Source organism: Schistocerca piceifrons, chromosome 3, assembly GCF_021461385.2.
Source record: "Schistocerca piceifrons isolate TAMUIC-IGC-003096 chromosome 3, iqSchPice1.1, whole genome shotgun sequence".
Lineage (NCBI taxonomy): Eukaryota > Metazoa > Arthropoda > Insecta > Orthoptera > Acrididae > Schistocerca > Schistocerca piceifrons.
The window spans coordinates 722,608,376-722,627,160 of record NC_060140.1 but is presented as its reverse complement, the minus strand read 5'-3'; positions in this window follow the sequence as shown (position 1 = coordinate 722,627,160).

Here is an 18,785-nt window from a genome sequence, read left to right as displayed (position 1 = left end):
AAAGTCAGTGAGAGAAAACCTGTTGAAATCTGGAAACAAGCCTTGGATTAATAAAGCCATCACAATTTCTTGTAAAAGAAGAAGCAGCCAAGATATCAAATGATCCCAGTAGGAGAATGCACTAGAATCTCTAAAATAAAGTTCTGAATAAGACTGTACAAGCAGCAAAGTATATGTGCTTGATGGCAGAAATTGATTACTAGAGCAACAAAGTAAAAACTATTTGGAATTTTGTAAAGAAGGAAACAAGTAAAAACGCAATTTGTTGTGAAAATATCCAAATAGAAAGTGAGGGTCATCTTGTTAGCAATACAAAAGTAGTTGCAGACACATTAAACAAACATTTTAACAGTAACAGAAAAAATAGGTTTACAAGGATCCATGAACCAAGCCGTCAATCTTTTGAAAGCCAGAGTACCTAGCTCAGTACAACACATGAAGGTAATAACAGTCACTATTCAAGAAATTGAAAGAGTTATTAAATCCCTGAAAAGTAAAAACTCTACTGGAATTGTCAAGATTCCTAACAAATTATGAAAATATTGCTGCAGCCATGTAAGTAAAGTCCTTTGCCACATTTTTGATGCATCACTTAAGCAAGGAATAGTTCCTGAGAGGCTTAAGTATGCAGCCGTAAAACTGCTGTATAAGAAGACAAATAAGATGGATGCTGCTAACTATCGGTCAATATCACTACTGACAAGTTTTTCAATGGTTTTAGAGAAACTAATGCATGCCAGGATAGTTAAGCATCTCAGGGATCAAAATATCCTCAGCAAAAGTCAGTCTGGATTTCAGAAAGGTTTGTCAACAGAAGGGGCAATATTTGCATTTAGTGACAAAGTATTGGAATCTATTAACAAAAGTGTTTGACTATGTCAGTCACCAGAATCTTTTACAAAAAACTGCACATCTCGATATAAGTGGTTCATCAGGGAAATGGCTTGATTTGTACCTGTTAGACAGGAAACACAAAGTTGTAGTGGATAGTGAAAATGGAGTACCAATATCTTCAGAATGGGGTACCATTACATGTGGAGTGCCTCAAGGCTCAGTTCTGGAGCCCCTACTTCTTATTATCTTTATGAATGATCTGCCTTTCTGTATGGAATATTGTAGATTCGTCATTTTTGCTGATGACACTACACTGTTTATTGATAATTCAGAAGATAAACTTGAGGAAACAGCAAAAAAGGTTTTAAGTGAAACAGTAAACTGTTTTAACATTAATGGCCTTTCTCTAAATTACAGTAAATTACACTAAAACAAGCTACATTCAGTTCCACACAACATTCAAAGATGAAGAAATAGTTAAAAAATAGGTGATCAGGTGACAACCAGGGTAGATACCCAAAATACCTAGGCTTGCATATTGACAGCAAACTGAACTGTTCAATCTACATCCTGGATCTATGCAAAAGATTGAGTTCGGCAACTTATGTATTACGCATTGTTTCTTCTTACAGAACTATGGAAACATGAAGTCAGCCTATTATGGTTATTTTCACGCCGTCATGACATATGGAATTATATTTTGGGGAAATCAGTCACTGGCTAAAAAAGTACTGTGTGCATAAAAAAGATCCATAAGTATCACTTTGGAGTCCATCCTAGAGCCACATGCAGGAATCTTTTTAAGAAACTAGGAATTCTTACATCCACTGCGAAATATATAATCTCTTTGATGTGCTTAATAAGGAAACAAAAATTCAATTTTAAACTGAATAGTGAGTATCATAGTCATGAGACGGGAAGAAAACATCCACTATGAACAGGCATATCTAAGTATGGTACAGGAGTCCATTTCACTGGCAGTAAGATTTAAAAATGTCCTCCTTCCAAGAATTAAGTGTTTGGTAGAAGATGAGCTCTGGTACCTATTACAAGGATCATTTTATACGATAGAAGAGTTCCTGAACTAAAGTGTTTAGAATTTCTTGTATTGTTAACTGCAAATATATGCCCAAATCTACATTTGTAATCCTGACTATTCTATATTGTAAACCAACATTTGGCAATATTTATTTTCTGTAACACTTATTACTTTGCAATATTTATTTATCTTTCAAATTTGATTTGGTGTAGTAGAACCTAAGTTACTGTTTACTGTAATATGAAATCATTTTGTTTTCTTTTTATGTGCTACCATAGATTTCTGACACATTCCAATTCCTGTGATAGTGTCACAACATTGATCACCAGAACAAGAAATAAATAAATAGACCGAGCTGGGACTTTGTCGTAGAGCGGAAACAGTCCCGTTGACAGCTTCCCGCGGCGCTCCATCTTGGCAGCCACCCGCAGCCTCGTTAGGAGATTTCGATACAAGGCTCTTGTAGGCTCTTGTGACCTTTTGCCCTTTGCGTCCATAACCTGTTAGAACCGCATCGTGGCAGCCCCAGCCCCCCCTCCTCCCTCCCCCAAAAAAGAAAACAAAACCAAATTGTTTGATGACGACTGAGTCTACGCCTTTTGTAGCGATGGTGAATCCCTATATTTTCTCTGCTTGCTTTGCTCGTTTGACTCCGAGTTACAGGAAAACAGCCAACGCCTGTTCTTGTGGAATAGGCAGTTAAATAATTCAACTGGAATCGCCTGAAACTGCCGCAACGTTTTTGCTGCTGTTGTGTGATAATAAAACGGCAAAGGGTCGCTATAAGACCCCTCAGTTGAGCAACACCCTCGGTGCCGCCCATACACGTTAGTTGAGTACTTTACATATGAACTTTCATCGAACCGCTAGAGCAGCCGCAAGACTGAATGTGTGTCGTAGTTTCTGACAGGTACATTTTTAATGTGCTCAACTAAGGAACTTGGATGGCACCGAGCGTGTTGCCAAAGTTAGGGGTCTTAGCGGGACTCTTTACCCTTTTCCTCATGCGCATGTTACAACCCCCGTGACCACGCTACAAAAGGATGCGGAAAAAAGGGATGAAAAAGCATAAGAAACCCTTCCTGCTTCGGATCACGTTCAGATTTCGTCGAATGGTATTCAACGGTCTGTAGTGGTTCCACACTGTACATTGCAACAAAATTTGCTGTCGCACTACACATAAAAAGAGTCAGATGATGTTCATGCAACCTCGCGATGTCCTTACAGTAGAGTTGAAACGCTCTGCGGGTGGCAGCAGTGTACAACGTCTTTCTGTTGCTCATTGTGGTGTGAACTGACGTTTTCGAGCGCGAAATGATGTGGGAATCAACGGCCCAAGGGAAGGGGCAGTTTTACTATCTACTGTAGCCTACGACAGTTTTTCAACCTTAATTTTCATTTTATCCGGGATCACCTCGTTTGTGACATACCAGTCTGTGCCACCTAATCGCTAGCTCATTTGATGGTGCATTATTATTGTACACTTAGACCAACTCAGGATAGATTGTTGCAACGTTGTTCCACTTCAAACTTTGGATGGGACATTGAATTATAAATATCAGTGTTTGATATAAAGGACAACGCAGTACTAAATATCGTTATCGATGATTAATCGAATGACACATGTCGATATTTCGATACATAGGTGCCCAAAATTTTATTATAAAATTCAGATTATACGTTGTGATTACAAATGTTACTTGAAACTACGAGGTATGGGTTTTATGAATTAATAAAATAAGATTGTTTTATTACACATTATTTTAAATATAACTGGAGAAATTTCAGAAAACAAATAAAAAAGTTATACCAAAGCATCTAAAAATACGCAGAAAGAAAAATACACAACTATACAAAAGAGTTACATGTTTGCACCTGTTACTGTGCTGTGTAGAACTCGTTGCTAGCGATGTGGAAGGATTAATATAGCGTTACCAGAGCCTGTTCTGTTGATGGTGCGAATGGAGCGGTATAAAGTCATGGTAATTCTCGTGGATAACTGTGATGTTATCGAACGCATTACGTTCCTCCTCGGCAGACCGTCAATGCACAGTATTACTGTTCGTTTTTGGAGCATCACCTGCGACCAGCTTTGCGAAAGAAGCGGCGACACTTCCTGCGCAACCCACCCATCATTTTGCGCGACAATGTTCGGGCGCCTTAAGCGCAAGCTTTGGCTGCTCTTTTCGGTCGATGGGAGTGGGAAATATTGTACAATCCACCATATTCCTCGGACTTAACTACTTGTGATTTTGATTTGATTCCGAAGATGAAGGTATCACTTCGTGGCATTCGCTTCAGAACTGTTCCAGAGATTCGACAGGCATTAGACCGCTCCATTCGCACCATCAACAGAACAAGCTCTGCTAACGGTATACTACGCCTTTCACATCACTGGTAACGGTTTCCACACAACACTGGCGACTACTTTGAAGGACTGTAACAGGTGCAAACATTAGATTACTAAACAAATGTTTTCCAGTGTATATTGATACAACGTTGTCCTTATTGGTCTATTAACTGTATGTCGCATCAATGACTCAAGAAAAAACAATAAGAAAGCCATTTCAAACTGTTTTGGCCGAAATTCCTGTATAGTATGTTGATTCATAACCAACTGCAAGGCCCGTTTTAGAAAAAGTGATCTATTATGCATGGTTTGCGCGAAATTATTGCCAATGCCCGAAATCTTCACCTAAGTTAACGACATTACTTTACCGAATGAGATTTATACGAAGAAATTTCACTGTGACAAACCTGCCTTCTCGCGATGCAACTGGTGTTCGGAATATCTGTGTTTCGAATGTTTCTACGATCAGTATCACCCAAGGGAGCGCATCGAATCGTTCTGAGGAGTATATGAATAAAATGTAAGAATTAATTTAAGAATTGAAACTAGAATGAAATATCAGAATACGGGAATTTAAAAAGATTGTAACGCATCAACATACCATACACATATATACACTATGTGATCAGAAGTATCCGGACACCCCCGAAAACATACGTTGTCGTATTAGGTGCATTGTGCTGCCACCTACTACCAGTTACTCCATATTAGCGATCTCAGTAGTCGTTAGACATTGTGAGAGAGCAGAATGGGGCGTTCCGCGGAACTCACGGACTTCGAACGTGGTCAGGTGATTTGGTGTCACTTGTGTCATACGTCTGTACGCGAGATTTCCACACTCCGAAACATCCCTAGGTCTCCTGTTTCCGATGTGATAGTGAAGTGGAAACGTGGAAGGACACGTACAGCACAAAAGCGTACAAGCCGACCTCGTCTGTTGACCGACAGAGACCGTTGACAGTTGAACTGGGTCGTAATGTGTAATAGGCAGACATCTATCCAGACCATCATACAGGAATTCCAAAGCTGCACCAGGATCCACTGCAAGTACTTTGACAGTTAGGCGGGAGGTGTGAAAACTTGGATTTCATGGTCGAGCGACTGCTCATAAGCCAGACATCACGCCGGTGAATGCCAAACGACGCATCGCTTGGTGTAAGGAGCATAAACATTAGAAGATTGAACAGTGGGAAAACGTTGTTTGGAGTGACGAATCACGGTACACAATGTGGCGATACGATGGTAGGGTGAGGCTATGACGAATGCCCGGTGAACGTCATCTGCCAGCTTGTGTAGTGCCAACAGTGAAATTCGGAGGCGATGGTGTTACGGTGTGGTCGTGTTATTCGTGGAGTTGGGCTTGCACCCCTTGTTGTTTTGCGTGGCATTATCACAGCGCAGGCCTACATTGATGTTTTAAGCACCTTGTTGCTTCCCACTATTGAAGAGCAATTTGGGGATGGCGATTGCATCTTTCTTCAAGATCGACCACCTTCGTAATGAACGGCCTGTGGCGGATTGGTTACACGACAATAACATCCCTGTAATGGACTGGCCTGCACAGAGTCCTGGCCTGAATTTCTGTAGAACACCTTTGGGATGTTTTGGAACGCCGACTTCACGTCAGGCCTCATCGACCGACATGGATACCTCTCCCCAGTGCAGCACTCCGTGAAGAATGGGCTGCCATTCCCCAAGAACCTTCCAGCACCTTATTGAACGTTTGCCTGCGAGAGTGGAAGCTGTCATCAAGGCTAAGGGTGGGCCAACATCATATTGAATTCTAGCATTTCCGATGGAGGGCGCCACGAACTTGTCTTTTCAGCCAGGTGTCCGGATACTTTTGATCACATAGTGTATTATACAATAAATATGCGGTACTTAATGAGAAATTCAGTTTCAATTTCACAGTTAATATATTCTCTAATTTAATAAGAAACATTCATGAAGTAACCTTCCAGGGACATGAGTAGATACATGAAAACAATAAAATAAAATAAAACAAAAACAGTAATCGGGTTTCGTACACGGGGCGCAAAATTAACAAGCAGCGACACTAACCTTGTTTTAGGGAGGGGGTGGGGGGGAATAGCTCGGGGGGGGGGGGCGGGGGGCGGGGGGCGAGTGGGCAGATGTGCTTGGAGGCCTGGCCACGATGTCCTCGTCTGCTGACAGGATAAGGGAGAAGAGGCAGCGGGAAGGAAACATTGCACCTTCATTTAAATTCTTTTTTAGTTATTTATTTTAATTTTAATTTTTATATCCTAGGAAAAAAAGGAAAACCAATCAGATCTTAAAAAGAAAAGAAAGAAAAATAGGGCCGGAGTGACATCCACGTCACTCCACTAGGAGGAATATCCTAGCCTGTGAAACTGCGCAAACCTGGAACTCCCTACCGCTCCTGAGGGTCATGAAACATGTTGCCTAGAAAGTTCGCAAAGTGCGTTTTATATTTAGAGCGACGTCGGATGATCTCATGCTATTTTAGTTGATAGAAATTTGGAAATTTGTGGTAAGTCTTATTGGACCAAACTGCTGAGGTCATCGGTCCCTAAGCTTACACACTACTTAATCTAACTTTAACTTACTCTAAGGACAACACACGCATCCATGCCCGAGGGAGAACTCGAACCTCCGACCGGGGGAGCAGAGCGGACCGTGACAAGGCGCCTCGGACCTCTCGGCTACCCCGCGCGGCTAATAGATAGAGCCTATAAACCATGCCGGATATCTTGGTCCGTGAGAGTACGTAGTGCGATGCGTTTCTTGCAGTCCAGCGGATTGCCGACGTTTCCTGTGAAGGGAAAAAGGCCGCGCCTGGGAAGAATAAATCTTCCGTCGTGATCGCGGAGTCGTCGGTGCGTTCGAGTGCCCCGATTCGTTACATCAGTGGCCAAACATCCTTCCTCTCACCACACTGCAGACAATGTTCGTCGGTGTCCTGCTTGCCGCATATAAGGCAGAGTGGGAAATCCACCATGTGAATATCGTACAGTCGTAGGCGAGTGACACTCTTGCAGCTGATAAATGTGTACCAAGAAGATCTCGCTGCCCTGGGGAGGAGAGGCGTATGGACAGCTCGGCAAATCTGTCGCCAATCCCTCGTTAGGTATTTAAGTTCGATAACATTGTAGCCATGATGACGCCTCAAGTATCGATATATCTCACGGGTGATGGGAATCGTTTGTAACTGGACATGACTAAAATCAATGAAGAATCGCGCGTTTTGGGAAGAAGAAGGTGATATTGTGCCTACCGCCATCGGCGGTTCAACGGACGGAGGAAGAAGAACGTCCAGGATCGCCGACCTGATGGCGAGTTTCCGTCTGTTCCAGGTCCGTACCGTCGCTTGCAGGTATAGAGCGAAAGTTTTGTTACGCACATTCGTGAGATTAAGTCCTCCAGAATGTTGCTGGAGAGTTGAAGTTGCCTATTTGACCTTAAACAGCATCCCTCGGCCAATAAGGCATCCAAAAGCCGCCCTTAACTTGTCAGGAGTACCATGTGGCATTGGCAATACCTGTACCAGATGTTGCAGTCATGAGGCACGATGAACATTAGTACATTCCATCTTTGGAGCAGGTCGAGCGTTCGTAGCGAACTGTTGCGTATGCGCAATCGGACGTGCTGGAGCAGGCGCTGGTAGCTCACCGCCGCTGATTGCCGTAGTGGTCGGGTGAACAAAACCAGTAAGTATCGCGTAATGTCCACCGTCGTATACGCACTGTGCAGAGCGTCCGGCCCGCGACCGATGTGCGTAATCTTGGCTTTATTTGTATTGACCCTGCTACCCGCCGCCACGCCATATGTAGTGAGAGGAGCAATCACCTTATGTACTTCGTTCTCCGATCGGAAGAGTGTCATCAAGTCGTCGACATATGCACAACTCGTGAAGGAACTAACACGGAGCCGGATGCCTGTAAGGGTCCGTCGAAGAGTCTGCATCAGTGGTTCGAGTGTTATTGCAACAGTACTATCGACAAACGACATACTTGGCTAACTGAGCCGTAAACAGGAATCATGGCTACTTCCCTGCCATTAGCTCTCACCATCGAAGGAGCGTCGTGAACGAGGCGCATGAGGACTGTAATGAAGTCTGGGGTATCACCATGCGTGCATGGCTGAGCCAAGGAAATCATGGTTGATCCTGTCAAAGGCATGATCAAAATCCACTGATATGAAGGCCGGCTCGCATGCGACATGCTTCCACCAGGGGAACGATATCACGGTACTCACCAAGAACAGAGTGGATGTTGCTCTGAACTCTTAGACAAACTTGATCTGATGGTGATGTCTTGGAAATTACAGTCTTGAGGCTTTCCGTCAACATTCGCACAGGGATTTTGTAGTCCGTATTGAGCATTGTAAGCGGTCAAAATTGGTGGGAGCTGTCACTCCCTGCCGCTTTCGGGACTGGTATAAATATTCCCGCCATGAATTGCGACGGGGCGTCGTGTCAGGGCGGAATAGTTCATTATACATCAGCAACGATTGGGACATGATTAGATCTGCAAATTCGTGATAAAATTCGACTGTCAACCCATTTGGCTTAGGGGATTTGCCCACCGCGCCCTTCTTGAGTGCTATCGTTACGTCATCTTCCGTTACGGGTTCCAATAACGCCGTTGCATCTGAAACATCCACCTCCATATGCATCTGTCGCAATATGTCTTCTCCCATCCGATCGTCCGTCGACGTCCTGCCGAAAAGAAGGCGGTAATGCTCCAGAAACCCAGCAGCAATGTCCTGTTGTGAAATCAATGGTCGATCATTCCCATCATGGAGCTCTGTGACCAACGACTGGCGGTTACGTGTATGACCTCTGGACACACGATGCATGGAAATATGTTCTCCATCGACGTTGTCCAAGCACCGAGCATGAATCGAAAGTCCCTCCATCGACGTCTCGTGATCGATAAAATGCAGGCCTGAAAGGGATGGACTTCCGATTGACGCCCAGGCGATGGAGCCCTGAAGGGTAGGTCACGAAGCACTATGTAGTAATATTTAACAGTATCTTTGAGCCATCTCGCTTCTTCCTTTCCGTAAGTTATTAGAGCCCTTCGTATCGCCGGTTTTGCACATTGCAGCCACCATGAAAGAACCCTACGGTTCATTGGGAGACGGCGAGTACATGTCTTCCACGCTTCTTCGATCCGCAGGCGACATTCGGGATCCACCAATAAGGATGAATTAAATTTCCACGAACTGCGGCTCCGCCTCATCTGCTGCCTTGGGGTTGATGTGCTTGAATATGTAACGTGATCCGTAAAAACTGCAGACCAACGTTTAGCATCGAACATGTGATCTCGTAATCCGTCAGAAACATAAATCCGATCCACCCAACTGGTTAGTAAAAAAAAGTGTAGCCCTCACGCTGCCCATGGATCTTTTCTCATGTGTCCCTTAGTATCATATCTCGGTAGATCGTGGGCAGCGCATAGCAGGACTTAAATTAGGGATTTGAATCTTCGGCGTGAGAACACAATTAAAATACCTTCCTGCCAAGATGTGATCATGTCTGTCATGGAATAGGGGCGCAATCACCTCCAAGCAGAACTGCACATGCGACTGCGACCGTCACATCTGGAGGATGCATACATGTTGACAATACTATTGCCATTCACAGTCATCGCCAAACACACCGGAATCCCTTCCCAGAACAAGATCGCCATACCACGTCCTACATCCGGAGTCGGCGCTAGGGATGCGTTATAACCACACACATCTCGAAGGGCAGCATTGCAGGTTTCCTGCAACAGCAGAGTATCCTCATCTGTGGCGTAGATCGTGTCCTGGAAAAGTTGCAACTTTGTAAGTGATCGCATGGTAATCATGTTCACTGTTCCCACCTTATATGCATAGTCTGTAGCCATCGTCATGCTCTTGTCATACCATTGAAACTCCAAAGGCAGTAGTCAACTATTCATGCTCAGAGTGTGCTTGCCTCCATAGTTTTAGTCCTTGATGTGAATCCTGTAAGTGAGCTGTCATAAGTAGGGTTCCAACCCCATTATCTCGTCAGCTTGCTCCATCCAGTCACATTTGTCATGTAAACCACAAACGCCCTCTGCCACATTTCGATGTAATTGCCAGGATACAGTAACTGAATCCTCCATCAGCATCACTGTGTCCATCAGTGTCAGTGAAGAGGACCCGTCTGAAAGGCAGGACACTGGGTCACCATCTGACGGAATCCTGTTGATGTCAATAGTGGGACAAATAAAGAATCAGTTCAGTTTGTTAGTACAGGTTGCCTACATCATGGGCAATCATACATTCAGGGGCAAACCTATCGCTCTCCTTTGATTGACAGGTCCTTAACCTATTGTTGCACTGAGAGGATTATGACCCCCTGGGGCCGGCCGCATTGGTCTAGCGGTTCTAGGCGCGCAGTCGGGAACCGCGCGACTGCTACGGTCGCAGGTTCGAATCCTGCCTCGGGCATGGATGTGTGTGATGTCCTTAGGTTAGTTAGGTTTAACTAGTTCTAAGCTCTAGGGGACTAATGACCTCAGCAGTTGAGTCCCATAGTGCTCAGAGCCATTTGAACCATTTGACCCCCTGGGGATAATACACCCTTTCAACTGACAGGTCCATAACATATTGTTCTGCCTCCCCCTCCTCCTCCCACTTCCTCAGGAAACTTCCAACCCTCCACCCTCCTCCTCACTGATACAGGTACACTTTCAGCCCTGAGCTATTCGAACAGCACACTCTCACTTTATCAATTTGATCGACTACTTAATTAAATTGTTCAATTAATTAAACACTCCCCCTCTGGTAAACGCCCAACCCTTCCTTTCCATCCCCCCTACCCTACCTGGAAATTGATGGCTCTGAGCTAGGGAGAAAGGATCTCATGACAGGAAATACAACTACATTACAGAAGGTATATTAAATGTTTTTTATTCCAGTCTTTGATCAGAATATCAGTTCTTTTAATGATGACCAGTTTCAATCCGTAATGACCCTCCTCAGATCTACAATACAAAAATATATACACCTAGTGGGCAGTGTGTCTTTCAACACAATCCAGCATAACGTATCACAATATATATGTCTAGTATATTGTGATACGTTATGCTGTATTGTGTTGAAAGACACACTGCCCACGAGGGGGATATATTTTTGTATTGTAGATCTGAGGATGGTAATTACACACTGAAACCGGTCATCATCAGAAGAACTGATACTGTGATCAAAGACTGGAATAAAAAACATTTGACAGTATTGGATCACTGTTCATATTCGCGATTATATCGCAGATGGTGAAGGTATATAATTTATTTGTTAAAAACTCAGTTTCCAGGGGTTGGATCGCTCTCGCTAATCATTCTCTGCTGTTTAGGAAGATGCAGGTTCTGTAAAATACATTGAAGAGAATTAATTAAATCCATCGATTTTTGTCATCCCAATCGCATAAGGAAACATTTAATTACACTGTTAAAAATCTTTTGGTTGCGAAGCACGCCCCGTCCGCCATCCCCTGTCCCTTGACCCGCATCTAATGCTTCCTTGCCCACTGCACATGCAGCCTACTTGAGGTCCTGCAAAGCGACGCATCCATCAGTGGCCATGCCGTGACTTACAGACCAGATCTCACACCAATCCCCAAAGAAAAGCACCCGAGAAATTCCTGTCAAAACATGTGCCCCTGCAGAACACCAATACATGCGAGATTTCCTTCCAAGACAAATGCCTAACTGAGAATGGATTCCGCCGTGGACTCTAAGCAGCTGTCTGTGCTGGACCTCATGACAAGAAATTCAATATTATAGCATAGTATATATATGCTGTTTATTTATAAAATTCAATTACCAGGGGCTGGAACTCACTTTCATTTGGTGGGAATAGCTCACATCCAGCAACTACATGATCTAATTAGGTAATTACACTGCTGCAGATTGGAAGTGTCATAGTATTCTATCTCAGTGCCATGTCAGAGGTTCTACGATATATCCACTGGGTTATAGATGGAGGATGAAGGCAGATTGAGATAATCATGTACAGTAGATGGTGTGCTATGCGTCACATCACTAGATTGAGGTCATAAGACTTGTAAAAAATATACAAAATACACTGGCTTTTCAGATCTATAGTGTTACGCTTTCTGGTAGAAATGCTGTGTGCGATTTGGAATCAAGTCTTTCAATCTAGCCATATACCTGCGTTGGATCCTATGGAGATGTCATTTAATGATTACTGCCACTGGTGAATCATATTTGTTGCACTCTCAGGTCTCGAAACGAATAACTCTTTCCGTACCTCTCTGCTACTGTAAAATTCCAAGTTGGTATTGGACAGTTGCTATCAATCTTTAACTGCTCCTCAGACTCTGCCCCGCCATCCCTGCAGCTTTGTGCATGTGATTATTCCAATTTAAGTCATAATTGAGCAGAGGTCAGAGAGTGTTATATCTACCACCTTCTGCAACTTGTGTAGAAACAGGGTGAGCTGAATTAATGTAACACGACCATGTTTTGACCACTTGGTGGTAATGGGAATATGTTGTCATACCTCTGCCAACCGTCTACGATCTATAAGGTCAGCGCCAAACGGAGCTTTCTCCTGCAATATGATGTAGTATAAAAGACGGTACAAGAACTTACGGGAATTGGGAGAAGGATGAAGATTTGGTACTGCATTACCGTGAGTCTCCGACCTACATACAGGTACTGCAGTCCAAAGCACATCTGTGTCTCTCAGAGTCCATTGACATCTGTCACCCAAACATCCTGTCTACCATGTACCTCTTAACAGAGAATAAAAACTACAAAAGCTTCACTAACTTTGTCCAACAGAGAACTCGACACATATATCGAAACCAAAGACTGCCTGTGTGCTGGCAACTAGAATATGTGCCATCACCCATTAACTATACAGGTATTGATCCACTCAGTCGCCTGCACAGCCCAGTGTAAAGTACCATTGCCTGTACTGTAGGAGGTGAATCACATCATACAGGCTATCAGTTGCAAGAGAAGGTCCCTGTGTCCCTGTGTTGTTATTTGAAACATTGCTTTTTTTCTGCTCCAACATGACCAAGCAGTGTATGACAGCTTTGTACACCACCATACATTTCGTTTTTTCCACAACGACTTCGAGGCCTACGTCAGGTTCTAAACTGACATTAACGTCTTTTGAGCCATTGATTCCAACTGAAAGCTGGACACCGCATAGTGTAAAACATGTTGCTGCTGCTCCCACAAAACACATACTGGATGATTCAAATAAAAGACAGTAACACTATAAGGAAACTGGAAGAGGTTTGTGGCGTTGTGGAGCATTTCCAAACAGGTGTCCAGAGGTTATTGATGACCTCTACATTTAAACTCATGTTTCACAGTGACAGGGAAGCAAATGGCTCGGTGTTCTGTTTCGACTGATTCCTTATATTGTAGTCATGTACGTGATCACTGTTTCAATGCTAGCCATCCCCTGGAGGTATTGCCCTCCACCAATATTCTTACTCCATCTGAAAAAAGTGGTGTCAGCCAATCATTATGTTATAATCAAAAACATACCTGAGGACGGATGGGGTGGAAAAGATGCACAATATAGCCTTCCTAAGGTATGTAGCGCCCAGTGTTCGCGACTGATCACAGTTCAGAAATTATACTGTGCTCGCATCAGTCATATAAATAAATAATCGTTAGTAACAGAGGATGCCTCTTACAAGGAAAGAGAGGTACACATAACAGCGGTGTTTGACATGTGAAATTAGATGTCGTGCTGCCACTATCTCCGTAAACAGGACATCTGTCCAGCAGATGTATACTGGGGATTGCCGTACGCCATAAGCACATGTCGCTAACTTGCAGCCACGAAAGTTACGAAACCGAAGACTCGATTATATGCCAAGATGCGGCAGGGGAATGGTGCACGTGACATAAATTTTCGTTTGTCCAGAGGAAAGGCTCAAAACAGAATGGGCATGTTTCATCATCATCACATATGACGTGGAAGTAGTCTGCTGTCTCAGAGAGATTTTCTGTTAACGATCGCAAGTAATTGGTGATGTAAGTCACACACAAACACATACACAGAGAACACGCAGTTGTATAAAAGTCGCATGCAGGTTATGACACACAAGTGACGCAACCTGACAGAACAACTGAAAAAAAATGGTTAAGTGATCTGCGGCAACATCTCCTTCTCTCTCTAAATGGCATCATCAGTCTACCATTAAATCATGCATCGTTTCGACTGTCTCAACCAATCATTCCATCCACTTTCTGCCATATTTCAATGCAGATGCAAATAAGTTTAGAGGCAGATGGTTCTTTTTTGTTCAGGAAAGCATCAAAGACAGCAATCAACTATCGTGTATCACTATTACTTCAATAGAAATACATTAGAATGTTGCTATACAGAAACTGTTTGTTAGCTGGTACTGCAGGGTTGTAATTGGCGGAGAGTACAGAGAACCACATAGTAAATACTGTTTGTTAGGGTTTAAAACACCAAATCAGCCCTGCACAAGGTCAAACATGCGATCCATTCAGTAGTTGTATATTGCAGACACTGCCGCTCGTGACCCAACGCTCTCTATCTAAGGACACACAGCGTCTCGCAGTCTGCCGGCCTGCAACACGCGTCTTTTACCAGGCCCCGCGACACTGGTCGGGGTGCGTGCTCGGTCAGGCGCTAATCCTAGACACACTTCCTGCCTCTCAGGAAATACCTCAACCTTCCTTCCTTGTGACCAAATGAAGCCGGCAACAGATTTGAAGCCACTATGCCTTCCCCCATGAACTATCTGTGATACACAGACATACAGAAAACAGAGTAAATGCTATGCAACCAAGTTCGAGTACAGTGCTATATTATACCGTCCGAACAGACAATAGTGCACTTGTGGTAGGTGTTGAGGGCTATACTGCGTCATTTACAAGCAATTTTAAAATACGTGGCGCGAAGTGATGTGATGGCGTCGCCATATGTGACATAAAATTAAGAAAGAACTGAGGATAATACATATAAATTGAGGGACAAATACACCAAAATGCGGGAGTAGATGCATGTCTTCATCTTGCTGGAACACAGAAGAGTTGTCCTGCACCAAGCAGAAGACACGCATGTACTCCTGCATTTCCTCGTATTTCTGCCTCGTGTTGCAGGCCAGCAGGTTGCAAGACACTATGTTGTCTTATCTAAAGAGCGTTGTTTTACGATCTAGGGTGACTGCAATATACAACTACAGAATGGATCGTGTGTTTCACCCTGTGCGGTACAGATTAGGTGTTTTAAACTCTGACAAACAGTATTTACGATGTGGTTCTCTGTACTCTTAGCCAACCACAACCTTATGGTCTGAGCTAACAAACAGCTGCTGTATGGCATCATTCTACTGTATCTCAGTTGAGGTAATAACTATGCACACAAGATGATTGCAGTCTTTGATGCTTTCCGGGACAAAAGAGAACCATCTAACTTATTTGCGTCTGCGTTGAAGGATGACAGAAAGTGGATGGAGTGATTGATTGAGACAGAGTCGAAACGAGGTATGATTTAATGGTAGACTGATGATGCCATTAAGAGAGAGAAGGAGATGTTGCCGCAGATCACTTAACCATTTTTTTCAGTTGTTCTGTCTGTGTGTATCAGTTGTGTGGCATAACGTGTGTTCGACTTGTATAAAATTGCCTGTGTGGCTTAGATCACTATCTACTTGCGATCGTTAACAAAAAACCTCTCTGAGTCATCAGAGGCCTTCCATCTCATGTGTGACGGTGATGTAACATTTCCATCCTGTTTCGGCACATTCCTCTGGATGAACGAAGGTTTATGGGACGTGCTCCATTCCACTGCCACATCTTACCATAAAAATGAGTCTTAGCTTTCACAACTATGGCGATTGTAAGTTAGCGACAGGTGTTTGCGACGTACTGCAATCCCTCTGCTTGACAGATATCCTGTTTACGGAGTTAGTGGCAGCGTGACATGTAATTTCACACGTCAAACACAGCTGCTACGCGTTTCTCTCTTCCCTTGTAAGAGGCATCCTCCGTTCCTAACGATTGTTGGTGCTAGGCGTTCTACACCTCTGGAAGGGTATATTGGCATGTATCACAAAGAATCGATGTTTTAAGGAATAGTTTTTTTCATTTTATGGTTTGACACCATAGTTTATTGTAGAGAAACTTGCAAGGAGGATTTACGTCATCTGCTGGAAATATGTTTCTTACATTAGAATAGTAACAGCATTGCGTTCTACATGTCTGATAGGTCGGAAAGTGCACCGCTCTAATATTATAGCATGTTTTAAGTGCAGAATGGTGTAGGCTTAGGAGTGCATATGTTTATGTTCTCTCTTACCAATACCTTCTTGGTACTGATCCCATACACTAGAACAATACTGTAGAATTGATAGTAGAGTCGATTTACATAAAATGCTTCAAACTCGATCCGTCTGAAGCTCCATCATGCATTAAAGCCACACGTTTCTTCTTCTTAACCATCTGCTGCTACATCACAACACTTTCATATGTATTACCACACATCGAGAAGGGGTACTAACCTCCTCGACATGCTCGCATCTGGAGAGATATTGTGCACTTGGGTGGGTACCGTGAATGAGATTGGCGCGGAACAGGAGCTACAGGCTCGGTTCGCTCTGTTCCTTCACAAGATGTGGTCCACTTCTAGCTATCTGCAGATTAAACAGCGTTACAGGGGGGAAAGGCCACACAATGTGAGGAGATCTTCAAACACTATGTGAGGAGATCTTTCGATCTCTAACTTTATCCTAAGAATGCGAGAATGCTCTGTGACTCCCATACATATAGGGCAAGATGGGCAGTCGTAATCATAAATTACGCACTATGATCGAGTGCTAGAAATATATATACTTTGGTGTATATGTTCGCAAATTAGTTATGAATGGATTTACTGCACAGTCATCTATCTACATTCCCAATCTAGTTCATGGTTCTCGCATAGTAGGAGAGGGCCAGTTTTATAGACGATATAGAAACTGGGAAGTATGGTGCCATGTCATTGATCAGCGTTGAAATTATGGAAAAATACTGGTTTAAATTAATAAAATTGATTGCACTATCAGATCTGATGTTGGTTAAATTACAATGGCAGTATCTGTTCCATCCCATCTGTCCACAGGTATGTTGTTGATTATCACATAATGATTGACTGACACCACTTGTTTGAGATGGAGAAAGAGTATTGGTGGAGAAACAACGCCTTCCGGGGATGACTAGCATTGAAACAGTGGTCACGTACATGACTGCAGTATCAGGAATCAGTCGAAACAGAACATCGAGCCATTTGCTATCCCATCACCGTGAAACATGAGTTTAAATGTAGAGGTCATCAATAACCTTTGGGCACCTCTTTGTAAATGCTCCACAACGGCGAAAAACTCTTCCAGTTTCCTTATACTGTTGCTGTCTTTTATTTGAATCATCCAGTATGTGTTTTGTGGGAGCAGCAGCAACATATTTTACACTATGCGGTGTCCAGCTTTCAGTTGGAATCAATGGCTCAAAACACGTTAATGTAAGTTTAGAACCTGACGTAGGCCTCGAAGTCGTTGTGGAAAAAACAAAATATATGGTGGTGTACAAAGCTGTCATACACTGCTTGGTCATGTTGGAGCAGAAAAAAAGCAATGTTTCAAATAACAACACAGGGACACAGGGACCTTCTCTTGCAACTGATAGCCTGTATGATGTGATTCTCCTCCTACAGTACAGGCGATGGTACTTTACGCTGGTTTGTGCAGCCGACTAAGTGGATCAATACCTGTATAGTTAATGGGTGATGGCACATATTCTAGTTGCCAGCACACAGGCAGTCTCTGGTTTCAATATATGTGTCGAGTTCTCTGTTGGACAAAGTTAGTGAAGCTTTTGTAGTTTTTTATTCTGTGTTAAGAGGTATGTGATAGATAGGATGTTTGGGTGACAGATGTCAATGGACATGTGCTTTGGACTGCAGTACCTGTTGCAGTCTGGGGACTCACCGCAGTGCAGTACCAAATTCTCATCCTTTTTCCAATTCCCGTAACTACTTGTACTGTCTTTTATACTACATCATATTGCAGGAGAAATCTCCGTTTGGCGCTGACCTTACAGATTGTACACGGTTGGCAGAGGTACGACAACATATTCCCATTTCCACCAAGTGGTCAAAACACGATCGTGTCACGTTAACTCAGCTCACCCTGTTTCTACGCGGGTTCAGAAGGTGGTAGATGTACCACTCTCTGACCTCTGCTCAGTTCCGATTTTAATTGGAATAATCACATGCACAAAGTTGCAGGGATGGCGGGGCAGAGTCTGAGGAGCAGTTACAAGATTTATAGAAACTGTACAATACTATGTTGGAATTTTACTGTAGCAGATAGATTCGAAAAGGGTGACTCGTTTCGAGACCTGAGAGTGCAACGAATACGATTCACCAGTGGCTTTAATCATAAAAAGACATCTCCATAGGATCCAACACAGGTATATGGATGGATGGAAAGACTTGAATCCAAATTGCATTCAGCATTTCTACCGAAAAGCATAGCACTATAGATCTGAAAAGCCAGTGTCTTTT